Genomic DNA, 24,584 nt, shown 5'->3' on the forward strand with positions numbered 1-24,584 from the left:
TCTGTGAGAGGCAGGATAGAGGATTTCGACCTATTGATTTTTATGCCAAACCGGAGGACTTCTCTTAGGACCGGGTTTATATTGTCGTCTGGTTTCCGAATATATTGTGTAATGTCATCAGCATAAATTGAGATGATAAGGTTTCTATCTGTAAAAACTAGACCTCGGGCAGAGCAGAGTGGTGCTGGCGAACTCTAGCACCTAGTGGCTCCATTGCTACCGCGAAAAGTAGCGGTGACAGGGGGCATCCCTGCCTGATTCCGCGGGTGATGGGAAAGGGTTCCGAAATTAAACCATTCCATTTGAGCTGGGCTGTGGGTTTGGTATATAGCAAGCTGATTAATTTGACAAAATTTGGGCTGAAGCTCAGTCTAGGCAAGATGGTAAACAAGAAGGGCCACTCCAGAGAATCAAATACTTTGGTTGCGTCCAGAAACGCTGCGATGGCCGGAATTTCGGGGTCAATTTGGTGGATCGTGGAAAAGAATGTATGCAGGTTATGGGGCTGTTGACCTGCCCGGAATAAATCCAGATTGATCAGGCCTTGCAGTAAGTGGCAAAAGAGGCTGTAGCCTGTTGGCAATCAGTTTAGCCAGGATTTTTGCATCAACATTAATTAGCGAGAGGGGCCTGTCGGAGCCACAGAGGTTTATTCCTTTATCTGGTTTTAATAGGGAGATGATTAATGCCTCCCACATGGTCGGCGGCAGCACACCAATTTCCAACGATTCTTGATATACATCAAGAAGTCGGGGGCAAGTTCTTTCAAATATGTCTTATAGAATAGTGTAGTCAGCCCATCTAAGCCCGGGGCCTTTCCGCTTGGTAAGACTCTAATAACCTGTGTGATATTTTCGACTGTAAAAGGCCCGTCTAAATATTCTCTGTGGTTCGCGCTGAGCTAGAACAGCTCAATTGAGTTGAGATATTCGCCTAAATCAGGATTGGGTGCCCTTTGCATGGAAGAGTATAATAAAGAATAACATTTGGTCAGGTGTTCATGAGTGGCCACTTGTCCTCTAATATGGGTGGAGTTCTCATCTATCAGCTTGGCTATAAAATTAGGGGATGTGTGCTGTTTAAGTGCATTAGCCAGGGACTTATCTGGCCTGTCACCCTCCCCATAGTCCGTGCTCTAGCATTTTTCCTGAGGAACCTGGTCTCCCTTTCCGCCCCAGTTTCAAATTCTGAGATTCTGCTTCGTATAGAAGCCAAGTGCTTGGGGTCTCCAGAGTTGAAGTACAGAAGCTCAAGAAATTTGACATCCTGCTCCAGCTTTGTGAGAGTAGAGCAAATAGATTGAAGTACCCCTGATTGCTTAGAGATACAGGCTCCTCTTATCACCGCCTTGAAGGCCTCTCATAGCCTAGAAGGAGAGTCCACCGATCCCTCATTAGTAAAAAACTACTGAGTTATGTCAATTCTGATTTCCTCTTTAAATGCTGCATCTAAAAGGGCATGTGGGGGAAGTCACCAGCTGAACGTGCAAGGGGATGTATGTGGAATCCTCCACTGGAGCACAACCGAGGCGTGGTCAGAGAGTGTGCACGATAGCTGTAGCACATCTACGGTGCAGGCCGCGACATCGCATGTCACAAGCCAGTAGTCTAGTCTGGACCAGGCACTGTGATAGGAAGTGATGCAGGTGCCCTTCCTCGCATCCGGGTGCCTGCTGTGCCAGATATCAGTGAGCCTGTGTTCAAGTATGATGTTATTAGGCTGTAGTGTAGCCTTGAGATGTGGATTGCGAGGGGTACCTACCCTATCCCAATCATGTACCTCAAGACTCTGAGGTAAAAAAGAAATGCTTACTTCAGGAAAATTAAACGAACGAAAGCTGACTTTTTTAGCCATCAACTAAACCAAGCAATAAATCGACCAAAAAAGCTATTTGAGCTAATCAAATCTCAATCCAAAGATGAACCACAGCGAGCGCTTAGCCCAACCAGCACTCCCCCATCATGTGAAGAATTCTCATCATTCTTCAATCTCAAAACATTCAACATCAAGAATGATCTCATCATGGACCTAAACCTTTATTCCAACCCTAGCAGCAAAACACCCATCAAACTAAAAAACAATGGTACCTGGGCATCCTTTGATACATACACAGAAGAATCTATTGGCAAGATCCTCAGTACCCTGAAGCCCTCCAACCACCTCTCGGATCCTCTACCTGCAAACGCCGTAAAGGACCTCAGCCCATGGCTCATACCACTCTGGACAAAAATCGTTAATAGTTATCTTCTTCAAGGATCTATACCAGACTCCCTCAAAGTGGGACAAGTATCACCCATACTTAAGAAACCCACAGCTGACCCTTCCGACCTAAACAACTATCGCCCCATCTCCAATATCCCTACCTTAGCAAAACTATTAGAAAAATGTGTTCACCTACAACTGACTAAACACATCAATCACTTTGACCTCCTTAACCAACACCAATCCGGCTTCCGGGCAGGTCACAGCACAGAGTCAGCCATGACCCATATAATTGACGACGCACTCCAAATTCTAGACCAAAACGGCACCTGCCTCCTCATTCTACTCGACCTGTCATCTGCATTCGATACAGTCAAACACGAGAATCTACTCGATCTGTTTAACATCAGAATGGGTATCTCTGGGACAGTACTCAAATGGTTCACATCCTTCCTGCATAACCGGACGCAGAAGTTCAAAACTAATAACAACATGTCTAAGCCTGTCCCAGTTACACTAGGTGTTCCGCAAGGCTCCTCCTTGTCACCGACACTGTTCAACCCCACAGGGTAAAGCCCAACCATCCCTGTCCCTTTTTAAAAAAGCGCTAAAAAACCTGTTTTTTCATCAATGCCTACCAGTAATAGATCATATTTGTTCCAGCGAGTTTTTGGTTAGGCGCCTTGATGCCCTTTGGGCTTAGTAGCGCTATATAAATCTACTTTCATTTCATTTCAACCTAGTCATGGAGCCACTCACCACACTGCTTCAGGCGTCGAATGTGCAATTCCTCATGTATGCGGACGACACCCAACTTTACCTCAAACTACAATCCCCTGAAGACCTCAAACTTCTCAATTCAATACTCAAGGACACACAAACATGGCTGGCAGAGAACCATCTCAAACGCAATGCTCTAAAAACAGAATTCCTCCTGATTGCACCACCCTCCAAAATCCTCATCGCTCAGGACTGGCTGAAACACCTCACTGCATTCAATGTCCAACCTATCATTGTAGAATCAGCTAAATCTCTAGGTTTCACCCTCGACTCCAATCTCAATATGCAACGTCATATTAGCAATGCAACCAGGGGTGCCAACTACCAAATAAATATCTTGAGAAAGTTGAAACCCTTCCTCCCAGCCAAAGACTTCAGAACTGCAGTTCAAGCATTAGTCATACCTCGGATCGACTATGGCAGCACTGCCCTTTGTGGCCTCCCTCTTTCAACAACCACTCCTTTAAGACTTCCATCAACGCTGCAGCAAGGCTCATAACTGGATCCAAAAAACGCTCACACATCTCTCCGGACTTATCTTCGAAGTGGCTACCGCTCGAAGCCAGAATACACCTGAAAATAGCATGCATTACGCACACAGCCTTACATCACAGCATGCCCAGCTACATTGCTCAGAAACTGACACTCTCAGGAGGCTCAAGATCCACAAGAAGCACAGAAACTCTCCTTTTGAAACCACAAAGATTCCGCAAGAAAAAAACTTACAAACGTTCCTTCTCAAGGATGGCCCCCAGGATTGGAATGCCCTCCCGCCAGAAACGAGACTCATCTCATCCACTGCCTCCTTCAAAAAGGAAGTCAAAGCTATCCTTATGGCCCAATTCACTTGAACGTCAATTACCCTTGTATTGTTTGCCTATTTGCCTCCCCTTTATCTCTCAAGGCCGTACGTGACCTCTCAAACTCTCTGGTCTACCTGTCGCTGTACGCTCCATGCACATATTGCTTTTTATGTTCTACTCTAAGTTTGCCGCTCATTTATACTATGTTCTTTGTATTGCATTCTTCTCTCTTATGTATATAAAGCGCTCTGATATCTGATATTGCTCCATGCACACACTGCTTTTTAAGTTCTACTCTATGTTTGCCGCTCATTTATACTATGTTCTTTGTATTGCACTCTTCTCTCTTATGTATGTAAAGCGCTCTGATATCTGCAAGGATCCAGTTCGCGCTATACAAAACTCTGAAAATAAATAAAATAAATAAATAAAATTATTCAGAAGTAGGAGTCACAGAGATGTATTGCTTTATCTGGTTTTAATAGAGAGATGATTACTGCCTCCCGTATGGTCGGCAGCAGCACACGAATTTCCAGCGATTCTTGATATACATCAAGAAGTTGGGGGGCAAGTTCTTTCACATATGTCTTGTAGAATAGTGTAGTCAGCCCATCTAACCCCGGGGCCTTTCTGCTTGGTAAGCCTCTAATAACCTGTGTGATATCTTCGACTGTAAAAGGCTCGTCTAAATATTCTCTGTGGTTCGCGCTGAGCTAGAGCAGCTCAATTGAGTTGAGATATTCGCCTAAGTCAGGATTGGGTGCCCTTTGCGCGACAGTGTATAATGAAGAATTACATTTGGTCGGTTATTCATGAGTGGCCACTTGTCCTCTAATAAGGGAGGAGTTTTCGTCTGTCAGCTTGGCTATAAAATTAGGGGATGTGTGTTGTTTAAGTGCTTTGGCCAGGGTCTTACCTGGCCTGTCACCCTCCCCATAACCCCGTGCTCTAGCATTTTTCCTGAGGAACCTGGTCTCCCTTTCTGCCTCAGTTTCAAATTCTGAGATTTTGCTTCGTATAGAAGCCAAGTGCTTGGGGTCTCCAGAGTTGAAGTACAGAAGCTCAAGAGATTTGATATCCTGCTCCAGCTTTGTGAGAGTGGAGAAAATAGATTGAAGTACCCCTGATTGCTGTGAGATACAGGCCCCTCTTATCACCGCCTTGAAGGCCTCCCATAGCATAGAAGGAGAGTCCACCGATCCCTCATTAGTAGAAAAATACTGAGTGATGTCAATTCTGATTTCCTATTTAAATGCTGCATCTAAAAGGGCATGTCGGGGAAGTCGCCAGCTGAACGCGCAAGGGGATGTATGTGGAATCCTCCACTGGAGCACAACCGAGATGTGGTCAGAGAGTGTGCAGGATAGCTGTAGCACGTCTATGGTGCAGGCCGCGACATCGCATGTCACAAGCCAGTAGCCTAGTCTGGACCAGGCACCGTTATAGGAAGTGATGCAGGTGCCCTTGCTCGCATCTATATGCCTGCTGCGCCAGATATTAGTGAGCCTGTGTTCAAGTATGATGTTATTAGGCTGTAGTGTAGCCTTGAGATGTGGATTGCGAGGGGTACCTACCCTATCCCAGTAATTTTTCAGAATGGTATTGAAGTCACTGACCCAAATAACCGTATTTCCTCCTGCAGCTATTATCTTGGCCCATGCAGTAAGGAAAAATTGTGGATCATCGTCATTTGGACCGTAGATGCCACCAAGGTAACCTGTGTCTTCATGAGGGAGACCGTTAGAATAACATAGCAACCTTCAGGGTCTATTTGTGTGTGTGCAGTAGACCAGCCGAGTCCTCTTCTAATTAATATTGAGACCCCCCCATGCGTAATTGGAGTATGAAGCGGAGTGTATCTCCCCCAAAGACCCCTGTTTCAGTTTGGGGTCAGTAGCATGCTTAAAGTTGGTCTCTTGGAGGAAACATACATCAATATGGTGCCTGTGTAAATATGTATGTATCATCCTTGCCTTTCGAAAATCATTGAGCCCTCTCACATTCCATGTAAGGAATCTAGTTTCAGTCATGGTTTAGCAGGAAAAAATGAGAGGCGCGTTACAGGCTTGGGAATGATATACCGTGAAGTGCCAATAGTCGAGTGAGGAGATGTCTGTGTTGCTGTCTGTGTTTTGCATAAAAGTGAACGTGTCCCTTCAATATCAGAATCTAAAGTGCTATTCAACCTGTGCAAGTGCAGTGCGGTCAGTGATCATGTGTCTGTAAATGCTTTGAACTCCCATTCCTACCCGCCTCCCACAACAACCTCCCAATTAGGTCGTGACTGGTAACCCCCCCCCCCTTGAGGTACCTCAGTAACAAAATAAGACCATAGGTACATGGGAGATCTCCTTGTGGGGGTCTGGGATGCCAGCTTTTAACTTGCCATAGAGCATGGTGGCCAGGCTATGGCATGAGAGATAAAATCTTCCAAATAAGAAGCTAAGAAACAAATGTAACCATGGATCGAGTAGTGTTTGTCACTTTGGCCTGTAGTAGGACTAGTGCAATAATATAACATGAGCATAGCCAAAATCGCAACTATTGAATAACCGTAACTGTACAGGTAATCAAATGCTGTTCAGAAATGGCGTGTGAAAGAAAGTAGAAGAATTGCCATTCGTCAGTCATTATCATTCATGCTCAGGTTAGGAACGGAACGTTGCGAAGAGCAAGGAAGTGACTTCCGCTCGCAAATATGCTTAGTGTATTTTAAAGCTGACTTAGCGTCCGTGAAAAACTGAGCTTGACCATCATGCGTAATTTTTAGGTTCGCCGGATACAACATGCATATGGAATAGAGGCGTTCTGTAGAATCCGTTTCGCTGGCACAAATTCTCTGTGTGACCTGAACAGCAGGAGTGTAGTCAGGGAAGAAGGATAGTTGGTTTCCCTGATGCGTTATGGGGCTTTTAGCTCTGGCTTCTCTAAGGACTGCGTCTCTGTCCCCATAGTTCAAGAGATGTGCAATTATTGGATGTGGCGGTGCACCTGGTGGCAGCCGGGGGCCCAGTGATCGGTGCGGGCACTCCACAATCATGACCTGTGAGAGCGCCAGGCCAAACAGTTCGCACAGCAAATTTTCAATGAAAGGTTCAATTTTTAGGATTGCAGTAGATTCTGGAAGACCAAGAATTCTGAGGTTGTTACGTCTAGAACGCGCCTCTAAATCTTCATTCTTTGCTTTAATTACAGCAAGAACTTTTTCCATGCTTAGTATTTGCATTCTAGATTCCGCCCTGAGAGTCTTGAGTGTCTGATAGTCTATTCTCTAGGGTGTCCATGTGAGTTACATGAGCATCTACCTGCAGTTTAACCGTGTCCAGGCTTGAGGTGAGTGCATCCATTTTATTGTTTATTGTTTTGGGGCTGGAGCACACATCCAGCAGGATGGAACGCATGTCTTCCTCCGGTTGTTCCTTCATTTCTTTGGGACCCTGGGCAGTATCCGGTACAGTATTCGCCTCTGTTGTGCGTGTTTGCCATTTACTTTCAAAGGGAATTTTCAGCTGTTTAGGGTCTGTCTTACCCATGATAGCAGACCTTGCAGCGTGACCGTAAGTTGATCTAGCAGAGTTCTGAAGCCCGCCAGGCTATTGGAGTCAGCACGGTCTGCAGTCGTCAGCTATGCAGGTGATGCTGTGATCCAATTACACCCAGTGCCCAGGCTATTGGACGTAATGTGGTGATGTGCTCCCCCTCGTGATCCCAAGGCTAAAAGGGCACTCTGCAAATTGGAGGGGGGGAGCTGGAGGCAGGACCCCTATTTCAACAGGGCAGGATGGGGAGGCTGCGCCAAAACCCCTGGTCTGGAGCTAGAAAACGAATGGGCCGCAGGGCAGTTGAAATTACAACCCCACAGGAGGAGCCACCATGATGGCCGAAGTTGCCTAGGGTTGTCTCACTCAGGGCAGCAGGCCATGAATTTGACAGTAAATTGATCTAGTAGTGCCCCCAAATCACACCAGTCTATTCGGGTCTGAGACAGTCTGCAGTCTACAGTAACACAGTGATACCTTGATCCCACTGCGCTCAATGTCCATGTTTTTTTAAGTAATCTGACATGCCTCGTGTACTTGGGTATGTAAGGCAGGACTCAAATTGTAGGGCAGGAAGGGGGCTCTGTGCTTGCTGCTGGACGAGAGGGAGAGAACAGGTGAGCCTCAGCACAGTCGGAACCTACACTGCGCTGTGCAATGTGGGAGGAGCGGACAAGATGGCGGATTCCCTCCCCGGCTCCCCTCTATCCCGCACAGCCACTGCAACAGGCTTTGCCCCAATGCGAGATTGCGCCTGGGCCGACCAAGGAGCGGGCAGGGAGCAGGCCCGACACCACCTCAGCCCGATCCCAGCAGGCGCGAGATGCCAAACGAGGCCCGGACCTACATGGTGCAGCCTCGTCCAGTCTCGCCCCAATCCTAACCCCGGCCATCACTCACCGCACCGCCACTCAAAACCATCTCGCTCACGCCTCCACGTTTGGCGTCTCCAGTCTGCCTCACCGAACAAAAGCCGCGTCGGTCAGGGCACAAAACATGACCCCCGACAGTAACCAGCCGTCTCCAATGTCTCGGAGTGCAAGGGAAAGTTGTGGCAATGCAGGGAGCTCCCAAGAATGACATTGCCGCTATGGGGTTTCTGAATGCGCAGCCATTTCCAGCCGCGGGTCCGGTCTCGTCACACTCCGGTAGGTTTCGTAGTTTCTGTTGTTGCTACACCACTGAAATTCTTCACTCACAGCCCAGTCGAAGTCTTTTCATGGTGGCTTGAATTATGCCGGCAGTTCCGTGCCTGAACCATGATTTTGTAGGATTATGAAGCCTGGCTGCAGAACCCCTTCAGAAGGGGGCCATTCTGCAGTGCATCTTAGCCACTCCCAGGGGGCCCGTAACTTTAAGTGCAAAAAGTGACCGGTTTCTCCATGTCAGGGACACAGTCACTGTTGACAAATCACATGCTTTAATTTAATCTTTCCTTGCCTAAAAAATATTTTTTTCTCCAGGTGGTTGTGTTTTCATAGTTTTTTAATGCAACATATTAGGCCTGTGAAGCTCATACTGTGACCTTAGTCACTTCTAGGCGACTTTGTGGGTCCAGGGTGAGTATGGCTATTCCTAACTGGGCACGAGCTCTGGAGTTGAGGCAGAAGGCAGTGCAATTTTCTGACAATGCCTGTCTCAGGTTCAAAAAGGTGTTCAGATGTAATGCCCATGCAGTCTTTGGCCTCTCCGCAGAGCACACAGACTGATGGCCACATATGTGCTAATTGTTACGGCCATTGTAGGTTCAAGTATGTGTGTAGAGGGTATACACAGTTGTGAATACTGATAGTACCAATGGAAAAGAAAATTCTGTTTTTACATGTGAGAGAAAGAGAGAGAGAGAGAGAGCTCAGGCACGGTGTATAGGAGGTGAAACTAGAAATTACAAGCAGAAGGAAAGAGTGAAAAGGTAGTGATGAAGAGGAAAGACATGTGAGAGATAGGCAGATGGTGGATTTCAACAAGATGCGCAGAAGAAAAGGGTGTAAAAGTGTACCTCAGTGAGCAATTGCACAGGAAAGGGGTGTCAAGGAAACAAGAAGAGTGACTCAGACACTCACAAGACCGCTGCCCCATCCACAGACCTTTGTAATGTTTAACTCACAGTCTCTTCTTTTCAGAATTGAAACATTTTCAATTCTAATTACTCACTGAATAAAAATTGTTGTTAGACATTTATTTGATACTGCTAACAAGCATTGGCAAAGCCAAATATTAGTAGCTCATTTTAAGCATATGATTTTTCTTCTGTGATATATCTGTATGCAGAGCTGGAATTAAGGGGGATCCTGCTGTAGCCCCAATTTGGAAGCTAATATTGTCCTCTAACTGGGCTGCTCCAGTGAAATCTGCTGAATTTGTCCGGGTGTAACTTGCGCCCACTGGAACACATTCAGCAGTGCCTGCACGCCGTCTGCTATCACAGTGCTTAATTTGTGATGATAGGTTCCGGTGCTCAGCACCAGCACTTAATTGTTAGCACTGGCTCCATTGACAGTCCACCACATGGTGGCGCTGTTTTCTTAATTTTGAGATGAGCACAACAATCATGTTTATCAAGTCGGTATGCATTGAAAATGAATTATACCAGCCTCTTATGCCATTATTACAGTTTTGTGTGACATGAAATAGCCTGAATTGTCACACTTGTCGGAGTGCGATGGCTAGGTGTTATGTTGGTACTGTCCTTGGCAGTGCTGGCAGGGTATGGGTGGAGAAGTTCCGCAGTGGCCTGCTGAGAAGAGCCCAGGCGCTTAACTTTTTACAAATTAAACACTGGCTTTCAGTTAGAAGCAGTGACACAAAAGGAGTGAAGAGGAGTACTTATTTTAACTTCATTCTGGGCCCAATACAAAGGCCTTACTTAAAAAACCAACAACCCTCCTTTTGTCGGAGTCTCAACCCAGCTAACTCTAAGAAGCCAATAAAATGGAACGAAACAAAGGAAACTCAGCTCATTAGCACTTCACCTGTGTTCAAAAGATGAATTACTTGGAAGGAGGTTTTTACTTTGTTCAACACCTGTATGTAAGCTATGCATGCACTGTAAGAATGTCAGATGTATCTGTATGAGTAATATCATTCATAAATTTTAAATAGCACTTACTAATCGAATGTTTATATTGTACTTCTATTTCAGGTGCCAGGACACTTTACATCACACATATATAGAGACAATGAATCATACAAATGTGTACATCCATGTACAGGAAATGTTACATAAGGCAACGAGGTTTACAAGATGCACACATCACATATTCACACTGGTAGGATTTATATGTTATGAGTGCTTGATGTGGTAAAAAATAAAATAAGGATTTAAAATGTAATGCAGTGGTCCAGGGTTGTCTAAGCAAATAAGACTTTATTACTACCCAAAGGATCCCTTTTTAACAACCTTTAGACTTTCGAAAGATTAGAATAAAAACTATAAGATTCTAATCATGTGCCTTACGGTTTGTTTGTAGTACCTTGATGCTGGTTCATAGCTCACTTTACTATATTAGAGGATAGTACCTTATGCACTGCAAGCTACAAAATGATCTCTGTTACAAAAGTAGTACCCAGTGAGCTACCTCCATAAAGTACACATTAGTGATTTGTATGTTGTGTATTTAGCTGTGCAGCAGACACTTTAACCCTCAATTCTATAACAAAAAAAATAAAAACAAATTAACAGCTGGGTATGCCACGATGCTTCACTACAACTAATGAAGAGTACTGGTAAGCACGTTTTAAGAGTGCTTGGTCTGGAGAAACACAAACTCAGGATTCAGAACATAACACAGTGGTTAGGGTTGACTTTAATAATAAGAATTCATTTCTACCCAAATAAACCTTTTTAGCAACATCAAGATAATGAAAGACTGGGAAAAACATACCTTTCTAACCTGTACCATACCAGCTTGCCTGCAGCTCTTTGATGGCAGTTCATAGCTCACTGTGCTACAGTACGATTGTAACTTTTGAACTGCACAGTAACAAAAGTATCTCTGTGACAAAAGCAAAACCCACTGAGCTATACACTTAAAATATTGTTCTTTGATATTCATGGTGCACATTCTTTGCAGCCGGGATATTAGCCTTTTGCGCTACCTTAGATGATTCAAAACTGCCATCTCTCTCCAGCAGGTACATTAATCACCAGAGTCAACTTGACACTTTTATTGTTGCCTGAAAACTGTTGAATATACCAGGAACTTTACAGTGCTTGTAAAACTGTTGCACTGCTACAAAACCAAATCTGGCCCCACCCTTGCAGCCTCCCTGGGAAAACGGTCACTCTCTTTCTCTAGGAGAGGAAGTCTAATGGGTTAAAATAAGTGTTGGTCATCATTAAAAAAATGTGTCGCTGCCCACCTTCAGTAACCACTGGCTTCAATTAATCGCTCTTAACTTTCTCTCTTCAGCTTTCTGTGACTGCTGGACAAACACAGGATTTGTAGGTCTTCAGTCTTGGTGCTTCCTGTTCTGACCAAGGCACTCAAAGTCAAAGATAGCTTTATTCGATACCATCAAAAAGATCATATAAGCACAACATAAAAAGCATACAAGTTTAAAAATTCAATTATGATTTAGTACAAAATAGATTACATTTAAAAAAGAAAATACAAGCAAATATCATAAGAATGTGGAGACAGGAAGCAGGTGCAAACTAGAGCTTTCTCTATCCAAATTCAAGATAGACCAAGGCACTCAAATAGTTGCGGTGGACACAGTCCCTTGAATTCTAGTTCATCTCCTCACCATATCAACTAACTGACATGAGTGCATAAATGAAACTGACAAAGCACATTCAGGTGCCATCATTATTTCTATATTACAATCACTAGTATGTGCACTTCTTACCAAGAGTAACAAGTCCTCCATGCTCAGCCTTTTTCCTCTAACTCCCAGACACCAGAATTCCACACTACATAGAATAACCAATTTTTCATACTGGGGTGTTGCGCATGCCCCAGCAGCCCTCACAGTGCACAGGGACCGTCTACCTTCAGGGTAAAGGGGCCCCCATTCAGCCCAAGGTCCATGATTAAATATTAAATCTGGGCGATTGGGAAGTCTCTCACCACATTCTGTTGGGGGGGGGGGTGCTATATCACTTTGGGTTATGCCACTGTACTGTAATGTGAACCGGACGAGGAGGAAGACATTGGACTAGGGACATCTTGCATCAGTATTTCAAGTTTGTATTAATTACCCCAGTGCCCACACAATTTTCAAACGAAATCCACTCATTATACTATTCGACTCCATTATATATATTGCACTGGTGATGATCCAGGTTTGCACCAATATTTTGAGACTGCATTAGTACTCATGCAATTGTGCACCAAACTTTGTAATGTACAAATAAAACTTTCAAGGGATGACTGGTGCAAAAAATATTTTGAACTTGATCAGTCCAAATATTGGGGCAGACTTAAGGGCTTATTTATGAGAGACTTGCGCCGCTGCAGCGTCACTTTTTTCTTTAAAAAATAAATAAAATGTTTTCATTAAGAATGAAACATTCGTCATTTACAGATCTTAATAATATACATTGTATCGCTTACAGAAACAGATGCTGTATAATAAGCAACAATACAATCAGTCATTACATTGTCGTGATATTCTTTGTGACATTTCAAGTTCTACAGTCGGCGAAATGCAGAGTTCCCCCCGATAGGCATTCCAAGCCCCCCACTTTTTATTCCATTTCTTAGGACATCCTCTAGCTTTATAGACTTCTTTTTGAGCAGCCATACATTTGTCCATTTCCGCCACCCAACCAATCACCAACGGCTTGTCAGCAACCCGCCATTTCATAGCAATGGCTCTCTTAACCAGGGTGTATCCCAGGGTGGTGAATTGTTGTTCAATGTCTGTGAGATCATTTGCTTCCCAAACTTTCGGGATTCCCAGTGGGGGTGTCAGCACGAGTGATTTACCCAGTGCTTCCTGCATCTTATTCGTAGCTCATTCCCAAATGTGCCGTATGTACGGGCAGTCTCATATTATATGATAAAATGTGCCAATTTGGTTGCAGACACGCAAGCAAAGTGCATCTTGTCGAGTCCCTATCTTAGCTAGTGTCACCCCGGTAAGGTATGTCCTATGTAGGACCTTCAGTTGAATCAATCTGAAGCGTTGGTTAATTGCAGCTTCCCTAGGGGACATCAGGGCTGCCTGCCAGTCCTCATCATCAAACTGTCCTAAATCTAATTGCCATCTGTCTCTAAGAGTAACGAAGGGGTCTGGTAGGTTATTACATAGCTTGCGATAAGTAAGGGCAATGGCCTTAGTAGGGAGGGGCTCAGAAAGAAGTCGGTCTTCCAGAGGGGACAAGTCCGGGACAGTCGTCAGGTCTATTAATGCATTGTTAAGCGCATGACGGATTTGTAGGTACCTGAAAATCTCTTTGGGTGCCAGTTCATATTTTACCTGAAGTTCCTTAAATGTGAGTAATTTCCCTTTCTGTAGAAGGTCCCCAACCGTGGAGATCCCTATCGTATCCCATTTGTTGAACCCTACCTGATGGCACAATAATCCCAATTGTTGAGAGGACGAAAGAGGCGTAGCCTTTGTCAGCCTTCCCTGCCAGCCCAAGTGTTTGTTAGCCAACCGCCAGATGGAGACCGTATGGGCCATTGGACCAAGATATCTCCCCTTGTGGGTTTTGGTATATAAGGCTCCTAGATACCCCTCCCGACCAGTCTGGTATCCTTCTAGGTGGTATGCTGGATTCGATGGGGGACTGTACAGCCAGTGGTTAGTTGCCACTGATTGTGTTGCCCAGTAATAAAGACGGAGATCTGGGAGTGTGATGCCTCCATCGTACCAGCTCTTTGTCAGTTTACCTAGGGCAATACGTGGCATCCCTCCATCCCACAACAGTGTCCGAACCTCTGCCTCCACCTTAACAAAATAAGAGTCGAGGATAAAATATGGGCAGTTATGAAGTGAATAAAGGAATCTTGGTAGTGCTAGCATTTTGAACAGAGCAGCACAACCCAATATCTACAGTGGCAGTGATCTCCAATGCCTGACATCTTTCTTAAATCTCTGCAGAAGGGCACCTAGATTTTTATCATATAAGGTTTTGGGGTCTGGGGTGATGAAGATCCCTAAATATGTGAAGCCATCCCTAGTCACTTCTATGTTGCATCCTTTAGGTAGTCTAGGCGTGGGGCCATGGAGAACATAGAGTATTGATTTTGCCCAATGAATGGCATACCTGGAATATTTTCAAAAGTTAATAAAAATGTTGAGTAAGTTGTGGATCGAGGCGTATGGGGAAGCTAAATAAATTAGGACATCATCTGCGTATAATGATATTCTATCCTCGGTGTTGTCGTCCCATTTTAGACCTCGTAGTGTCACGTCCCATCTTACCCATGCCACCAGCGGTTCAAGAACAATCACGAATAGCAAAGGGGCTAGGGGACAGCCCCTAGCCCCCTAGATCCCCGGCGTAACTGGAATTCCCTAGAAGTATGATTGTTAACCCGCACCTGTCTCCGCAGGTCAGTATACAGCAAGCAAACCCAGGCTTTAAACTTAGGGCCAAAACCAAAGCACGCAAACACTTCGAAAAGGTATGGCCATTCTATTGAATCAAATGCCATAGAGGCATCAAGGGACATAATCACTGCGTCTTCCTCCAAATAGGGTTGTCTTGCAAGCACATTATTCTCTCTGTGAATATTCAGCGCTGTGTTCCGGCCGGGTACGATACCAGATTGGTCTGCATGGACCAGGGAAGGCAACACAGCGTTCAGGCGGAAGGCTAATAACTTCGCAAGGATCTTGGCCTCTGCGTTTATTAATGAAATTGGTCTATACGATCCACAGCAATGTGCCTCCTTCCCAGGCTTCCGTATAACTACTATAGATGCTAGTCTTTGGTCTGGTGGCAATATGCCCTTCTCCAGGCTTTCCGAAACATAAGGTTTAGATGGGGGGCTACCTTCACCGCCATAGATTTAAGGAATTCTATCGGGATACCGTTAGGTCCCATCACTTTCCCTGAGTGAACACTAAAAATTGCCTTATAGAGTACCTCGTTTGTGATATCCGCTTCCAGATCTGCCTTTGCAGTTTCCAACAGGGAGGGCAGGTTTCTATCCATCAATAATTGTCGGGAATCTTCCGACGTGTAGGTGGTTAGAGGGAGTATTTACCCTCTCCAAATGACTCGCAAAAGTATCTGAGATTTCCTGTGGGTCAGATATTCTTACACCCGTGTCAGTGGATAGTTCTGGCACCCATCTGTGTTCCTGCTCTCTCCGCTCCAGCCAGGCCAGCATCTTATTCGCCCTTTCCCCCATCTCATACACTCTGTGACGTGTGGACAGTAGACGCGCACTTGCTTTTTCTCGCAAAAGGGCTTATCCTCAAGACGCTTAATCGTCAGGCGGTGCGTTGTGGTATCACAGGGTGAGGAGTTATGGAGTGACTCTAGCTGCTGTAAGTTGTTCTCCATTTCAAGTATGCGCTCATTGTCACGTCGGATATAACCCATTTTTAACGCTAATGTGTGGCCCTTCAACACTGCTTTATATGCCTCCCAGATCGTCTTTGCTGACTCTACTGACCCAAGGTTTTCTGCGAAGTAGTAGTCCATCTGTTCAGTTAGTTGTTCCCTTATGTCAGGTATCTTAAGAAGCCACAGGTTTATCATGATACAGCTACGTTGTTTTGGGTGGTGGAAGGTAAGCTCGACCCACACTTGGAAATGGTCCGAGATTCCATGCGGAAGTCCGCGGGGATTCTGAAATTGGCCTACATCCGTCAAACGAGTAAGAAAACAGTCTATTCGGGACATGCTCTTATGCGCATTTGAATAGTGGGTGTAATATGTCATTTGTGGCTGCAGTGAGCGCCATATGTCCGCAAGTCCCATGGCCTGAGTGAATTCCATCATAAGAGTGTTTGGTCTGGCATTTGGTCGCTGAGGTTATCTATCTACTTTATCGTCCATAGTCAGGTTAAAGTTACCCCTCATTATAAGGATGCCATCTGGCAGTTCCACCAATATTTTACACAAGTCACTATGGGTCTCTTTTCCCAATGCGGGCGGGAGAAACACCAAGATGATATTCAATGCCTTCCCCTCCCAGATGGCCTCCAGCCTGCGAACCTACCCTGTGGGTCCGCCCAGATATGGGTGGGTGCAAGTGCAAGGTTCTTGCGCACTAGAATACCGGTCCCCCTGGAGCCGGAAGTAAATCCTGTGTGTACCAATAACTTATAACCCCACCTGTTGAGGGCTTTGCAGCTATTGCCAATAAGATGGGTTTCTTGCAGTAGCACTATATCTGGTGCGTGTCTCTTCAAGTATTGTGACACTACGCCCCTCTTTATTTTATCTCCTAGCCTGTTGACATTTCACGTCGGGCGGAAAGTGTTATGTTAGTGATAATAGTCAGTGTGGAGCAATGGTGCAGTCAAAGGGGCACAGTCTGTACATCCTCCTAAGGGGGGGGGGGGGGGGACCCGGTCCGCCAAGGCAAACAATTGTGTCAGTGGGGGCTGGATACCCTATGTGGGGGATCGAACAACTGTACATCTCGTAAATAAGATCACTTGAAAATGGTCACAATTTCTTAATAATGTTCTCACTGCATCAAAACATTTAACATTAATGAGAACCTGAACCCTCCATCCACCCCTCCCATCTGCCCCCCACCCTGCCCCCCTGCCAGCGCTGTGATGAAGGATGGATACATGTTACACAACAATCGGATAAATCCTCGTGAACCACTCAGTGCTTCAATTGGACTGCCTCAGACTGTCAATGATGGTGCCCAGGCCGAACATGATACTCTCTCTTTTTAATCAACAAAGGGCCCCCATCAAACACCCCACCACCCACCACACCTTGCTTTGCTCATAAAGGTCCCAAGTGTTCTTCGGGTTGCAGCAGGGAGTATTGTCCTGTCTCCTACCCTCTCAATCCTTCGAGTCCGAGGTGTTCTCTCCCCGAGCTGGTCCCTCACGATGCTCCGCTCCTCCATCTGGTGGACCGCCTCCGGCCCTGTCGTGTCTGCCGCTGTTCTGACTCTCCACCCTGTGCCATCCCTCCAGCCAGTCCCAAGTGTCTTCTGGGGAGGAAAAGAACCAGGTCTTGCCCTCCTATTCAACCCGGAGCTTCGACGGGAAGAGCATGGAATACTTGATTTCCTTGTCCCGTAGGGCCTTCTTGACCACCACGAAGCTGCGTCGTTGGGCCTGCACCTTGGTTGTGAAGTCTGAGAAGAATGTTATAGCGTTGTTCTCTATTTGTAAGGATGGCCTGGCACGAGCCGTTTGGAGGATCAAGTCGCGGTCCCGAAAATTGAATACTCTGGCAATGATAGGTCTCTGGGGAGCCCCCGGCTTGGGTCCACCCCCCCATGGACTCAATGGGCCCGTTCAATGGAAAAATAATCGGATAGGCATTTCGGTTGAAGTCTCTTCGTGACTAGGTCTTCCACAAAGAGGTCCGCTGTGGGCCCCTCCGGGACCCCCAGTATGCATATGTTGTTTCTTCACGACCTTCCTTCATAATCGTCGACGAGGCCTTCCATTTTCGCTTGCTGGTCTCGGAGCTGAGCCACTTGTTGTTTGAGGAGGTCCATGTCCGACGTTGAAGTGACAGTGGCGTCTTCCACATCTTTTACCCTGGCATCCAATTTACGTAGGTCTGCTCTGATGAGGGAGATCTCTACATTGATGGTGTCAATCCGGGACTCGAGGGATGTTCAGACTCCCGCGATGGCCTCCATAACATCCTGGAGGGTGGGGTCGTGTTGAGGAGACCTGGGATGTGGGTTGTTTGTCCCTCCTTTGCCAGCCATGTCGGGCTTATCACCTGTTTTCCCCCACGTGAACTTGGCGAGTGTCTTTTGGGCCTGAGTCCTAGGTCCCCTGCCACTGGCCATTGCTGGGTGTGAGCGCTCACTACGTAGATCTGGTATCGGTACTCGCCGCCGCCTGCCCAGGGAAGGGGGGATTCCTGAATCCCTCCCCTATCGGCCTGTTGGTATTCCCGGTGAACTAATCAGCGGTGTAGTCCGATAGGTGAGCGACACTAAGTTTGCTTCTGGAACTGCCAGCTGGTCAAAAGAGGGGGGAGTAACGTCTCTTGTACACGAGGGTAGGGGCACTCATGATGTATGGTGAGGTAGGTCCGATGTAGGGCGATCACTAGTGTCCCCCGGCGGCGCCTCTGAAGCGTGTCCCTGCGATCTTGTATCCACAACTCATGGGGCCACGCTTATTTTGGCTGGCAACAAATGTTCAGGCCGTTAGCCACATCGCAACACTACAGCCAGACCTTGTGGCTCAGGTAGGTGATGGTTTGGGGTAATAGAAATCCTGGGACCCCGGGGGTCCCCTGGGCCACTAGGCCTCAGACCGGGGCCTTGATTATTAAAGGGACCAGAGGGGGGGGAAGCGCGCCACCTCCCACCTATAGGCGCCACTCCCCTCTGCCCAAACAAAATGTTCGCGTTGCCCGGCAAGTCTTTAGAAGCAGATGGCCCCCTGCTTCTGCCACTCACCGCTAGGGTTGGGATTGCCACCGCAGGCCACCATGACTCCTCCAGGAGCACTCCAGGGGCGTTGATCGGTCGGTTGGACCCACAGCAGGGTGGCAGCGTGGCCAGACTGTTTCCTGGCCCACAGGTGGCAGTCTGGGCTGGCAGAGAGCTTCAGGCGAACCAGGGGGCTCCCGCATTCGACCAGGCCTCAAGTCGAGGCCTCAATTTGGGGTCAGGTCGAGGGAGAAGGCGCGCGCGCCGTCCTCCGATCGCGGGCGCCAACTCCAGCCATCCAGACAGCACAGGCGCGGTTACCAGCAGGCTCCGATCCCACGAAGGGTTCCCCCGTGCCCTCCAGGTGCCCACCATGCCAATGTGCAGCTCCACCACTGCTTCAATCGAGTTCTTGGGAGCGGGCCGCCATGCTGTTGCCGGCGGAGCTCCAAGGGCGCCACAGAGCAGCTGCTGTTTCTGTTCTAATCGGTGTTGGGCCGCCCGATGTAGTCAGCGCTGGTGCACTCGGGATCTGTGCCCCTCACTTCGAGGAGATGGTAGACGATTTCAGGCCGGATAATTGATGAAAGACGGCAAGGTTAGCTGAGCCGCCTCAGAACGCGGCCATTCCGTTCGGCTGCTAGCCACGCCCCTCCAGCGTCACTTTTTTCGACGCTAAGGCGGCGAAAGCCTCTCAATCATATCTATGAGGAGACGCAAAGGCACTCTGTGTGGCTTTGTATGGCCTCATAGATATGGCGTAAGACAAAGCAGTGCAAGTTGCTGCCGTGCCTTACTTTGAGTCAAGGAGGCATTCCATAGGCATTGCAGTGGATTTTCCCATGCAACACCCATTGACCTTGATATTGTGCCAGATCTACTTAATCACATAAACGTGGGGCAGCGCCACAACCTTATGCCTCCCAAGAACAGGCATAACGAGGAGAAATATTTTTCTTTCTCAGTGTTTTCCTCTTTCCATGTGTGGTGCATTCTTCAGCATACATAGAAAGAGGAAAATGCCTCTTAGGATTGTTTTTGTGCAGAAGATGCTCCTTCCTGCACAAAAACAATCCTGCCTCCAACGGAGGCATCCTTGTTCCATAGTGCCTACTTTGGTGCCAGCGCAGGGGGAAAAATAGGAATGCACCGTATTTCAGAAATACGGTGCATTCCTGTTCTTTCACATTGGTGTAGGGCAACGCCGCCAGAAGGCTTGCAGCGCCGCAAGAAGGCTTGCAGAGCTGCCCTATGTCAAATACCTCATAAATGAGGCCCTTAGTTACAAAATGGCACCCTCACCTTTGAAATCTATATAACCCAGTGCCGTAGCAAGGGCACCTTGGGCCCCATGGCAGGCTAGGAAAATTAGCTCCACCTTCCTCTGGTTGGTTACAAAAGTAGAGATAAGAGGTGGATCCACTAAGACCCCAACGGCCCCCGTGCCCCTGCACCTGTTGCACTATTGATTGCTACGTCAATTATATATTATGGCGTCTTTAAAAACACGCAAGCAGCACGGAATAAGAATACTACGTCGTTTTCAGGTTATGTTAACCGGCTTTACTATGTACTTTCTGTGTGGCCTTTTTTAATGCGTCAAAGTACAAAGTGTCAGAAAAATGTGAGAACTGAAAAAAAATTGTTCGAAAAATTGTGTCAGATATGAAGAAAAGAAAGTAGCCTGTTGTCAGTAATTTAGCACTTTACGCTCAGTCATTTCCCTTCTATCTCCACCCCCAGCTAAAAATAAATATTAAAGGAGTTTACAAAGTCGAACAGTGGGATTCGTTGCTTTGATCGTGCGAGACGCCGACTCTACCTTGTAGAAACATCTGGTGTCTTTATGAGTATTTGCTGTAGGTCCTGTGAACGACGCACTTCCTTCCATTTGCAACCAAGAAACCAAGGAGAGTGTGGAAGCGGATGAGTACACAGTGAGACACTTAAGTTTTTTTTTTTACCTCGCACACTGTCATTTACGCCTTCTTAAATAAAAGAAAATGGAAATGATTAATCAGGAGTGTGCAGTCGTGACCATCTGCTGCGCCTCCTTCATTCCACTTCCTAGCTACTTACCTTGTTTATTCTTGATGCACTAGTTGAGTAAAACTGTCCACTAATGCCTTGGCCAGGATGAACAATTCCTTCCAGATCATTGTGCACGTCCTGGAACAGACCCATTCACCTTTGTAGGTCTGGGCTTGTCAAACAGACCTTTTGACAAGAATACACGTAGAACTGCCTTCTGTTCTGCCCCGTCAACCGTTGGCCTTTTCAACCCGCGACTTTCAGCCATTGGCTTAAATTAAGACCGACTGGTGTTGCCAGTGCTTGATTTTTTTCTCCAACTGAGGCTCTCATTCCAGTGTGGGCGCTAGTCTTGAAGCAGTGCAAAACGGACACAGTGGGGATCTTTGCTTGGAAAACAAGAATATTGTGTAGGCAAATATGGCACATTTAAAGTTTGTAAACCTTGAAATCATGATAATGTGGGATGTATGACATTACAACGCATGCTTTTACATCGCATGCCTTTACAACGCGGTTTTTACAACGCATACCATTACAACGCATAGTGCTTTTAGGCGCTGGACAGTGAATTGTTTAATTTACTATTCCAACTCCAGTCCCCGTGGATAGTAGGGAAGGTGTTGGATAGTACATTAAACCTATTCCCTATCCTAGAGCGCCCCCCAGCGCAATGCGTTGTAATAGTTTGCATTGTAAAAGTTGCGTTGTAAAGGCACTGCGTGGTAAAAGTTGCGTTGTAAAGGTTGTTTACCGATAAGGTGCACTAATAATGTATGTAACGTGTACAAATAACACGTTATCGTATTACCCACTCCAGTGGGCAGAAAGCACAATGGGGTCCAAATTGCAATTGCACACCCAGTAAATAGTCTGCAGTGTCAGTATTTAGCATGTGTGCAATTTATGCTAAGGATACCAAGGAATTTGAGGAGTCCTCCCAATGAGAGTCTGAAAACGGGTGAAAGGGAGAAATGTTGCTCTGCATCCAGGCGAGGTTAGCCTCCTCTAGGGATCTTTACCGGATGACACCAGTGCTTAATTTGTGCTGATAGTTGCAGGTAGAGGGGGCACAGAACTCATTTTTGGGTCTTTTCAAATTTTTATTGAGACAAATAGAAAGTAAGGCAGTAAAGGGAACTTAGTTACAGCTGCCTGAAGAGCCCAGATCAGGGCAAAAACAGTCCTGGGTTGCGTGTGTCCGAGTCAGGGAGGACCTGCCTCGCAGTTCGGGCTGGACTGTTCCTATCAAAGCAGGGTCAAGACTGATCTGCATATGACTGGGTCCAACTGAGGTGGCATGGTGGGCAAAAGAATAATGGGTTAGAAGCAGTGCTTAATTTGAGCCAGTAGTTTCCGGAGCTTGCCACCCGCACTTAATTGTCAACACCAGTACTTATGACAGTCTACCACATGGTGGCACTGACGACCTAATTTAGAGAGGAGAACAACAACAGATGTTTTTTTATTTAAGATACATTCAAAATTACCATTATCAGTTGCTCGAACTATTCTTATAGCGTTGAGGGCTTGGAATAATCTCAATAGTCACACTTTTAAGAGTGTGATGGATAATAGTTGTTTTAGTCTTGTCATAGGCAGGGCTGGCAGGAGAAATGTGCGGTGCAAACTGCAGTGGCCTCTTGGAGAGGGCCCCTGCACTTATTTTTTTTCTCTCACAAATTAAGCACTGGTTAGAAGTGGTACAACAAATTACAAGCAATCCTTTAATCACCTTTAGTGTGTTTTAAATACATGAAAAACCTATCCCAGCAGAGAAAGGCATTCATTAGTAGTATGGAAGCTTCTGAAATCAGACTCAGAAGTTTCAATGGTAACTTGTTAGACGTAGTCTGGGTCAAGAAAACCTACACTTTAGGACAATGTTGTTAGCAAATAATTTAAGATAGAACACTGTTGACCAAAACATTGAGTATTGCAAGAATACCACTGGCTGTACTTACGCCTATGGGACTTCATTGACGAGATATTGATCATATGGAGATGTGACACAGATGATTACATTTTAAATTCAGGCAACCTACGAAATTAATTCCCACCCAATGTCATACATATGAACATAATAAACTAACCACAAGGGCGACCCTAGAACAAGAACCAGGGATAACAAACAATATAATCCAAACAAGGTTCTTGAGCTATATTATCGTACTTAACTAGAAAAAGGGGAACAAACCCACCAAAGAAGGGTGAAGGAAAAAAGCCTATGAGTGTCACAATGTCGGTTAGTGTGGAAACCGATAATGTGGCATCTTTGGTGGAATACGTGATTGCGACACTCGTGATTTTGAATTTATGAAATTTTCTGCATCCTGGGTGTTTTCAAACAATTTTTTGATTATCAGTTTCTACACTAACCGAGCCAGTGAGTTTATCGTAAATCTAATTTGGAGGTTTGCCAATTTGCGGTACTTCTGTAAATCGCCAGGTCCCCGTTGGAATTTATTTGGTACAATAGGGGAAGAACATTTCTACGTTTAGAAAGACAGTTAAGAAAGTCTATCAAGTGGTCGCTACCACTCTGGAAGTTTATTGGTCCTGATAATGATTCTCAAAGGAATTTTGGGTTGCAACGCCGTCGACGCATCTTACATGGCACAAATCAGAGATGACATTTTTTTTTGATTGTGTATTGTGACTATTGTGATTTGTTTATTAGTCTCTGTCATTGTTTTTTGATTTCCTATACGTTTATGTTTTCTGAATGTATCAATCGTGAGTGTAACTGTTTGAGCGCCCTTATGTTTTCATTTCACTCTATTAAATTAATTTGAGTATTCACTTATGTATTGTTTTTTTGTGACATTGTGACACTCATAGGCTTTTTTCCTTCACCTTTCTTTGGTGGGTGTGTTCCCCTTTTTCCAGTTAAGTTCCTGATGTGCACCTTATCTCCATAGACTAAGGCTATCCGTTTACCTTGTTCACAAAATAGACCTATCGAAACAACCTACTGAACCATTATTCTTTAAAAGCCAATCTACCTTTGAATTGCTTAATAAGAATAAAAATAATAATGAGAGATTCTGGGGAATATATGAAATACAGGATCAACGAATGCATGAATAACATGGATAACCGTTACAAGTTCTGAGCAGCCCAAAGAACAGCGTGGAGACTGGAAAGAGCACAATTGTTACGTTCCCAATCTAAACCAGCATTTGCAAAGCAACTGGTCTTGCATTTGTCAGAGTTAGAGCCATTGGTGTTGACTGTGTCCATGTGTTTTGGTTTGGAGTGGAGTGGATGTATGAGGTTTGGAGTGCAATTATGTGGATTGAATTGGAATTGCTAGTTGTGGAATTGTGTGGGATGGAATTGTGTGGTGTATAGCGTATTTGTATAGTGGAATTATGTGGCATGGTGAATGGTTAGGAATTTGACCTGCATAGAATAGATAGAAAGGAAGACATAAATGGATAGATAGTTTGTGCATGAAGTGGTGAATGAACTCCAGACAGAGGAGCGGAAAGAGTGTGTGGAATTACAAGGTGAAAGGGGGTAGTGGGAGTGTGTGGGAGAGATGGGAGGGGCAGTGGCGGAGAGATGACAGGGTTAGTGGAAGTGTGAAGTAGAGATGGGTTTTATTGGAATTGTTTAGCGTGGGATTGGGTGATGTTGTGTGGACTTGTATAGTGGAAATATGTGCATGGTGTGCTCTGGAATTATTTGGATAGTAATTAAATGGCATTATCTGTAGTGGAATT

Source organism: Lissotriton helveticus, chromosome 2_1 (genome assembly GCF_964261635.1).
Source record: "Lissotriton helveticus chromosome 2_1, aLisHel1.1, whole genome shotgun sequence".
Classification (NCBI taxonomy): Eukaryota; Metazoa; Chordata; class Amphibia; order Caudata; family Salamandridae; genus Lissotriton; species Lissotriton helveticus.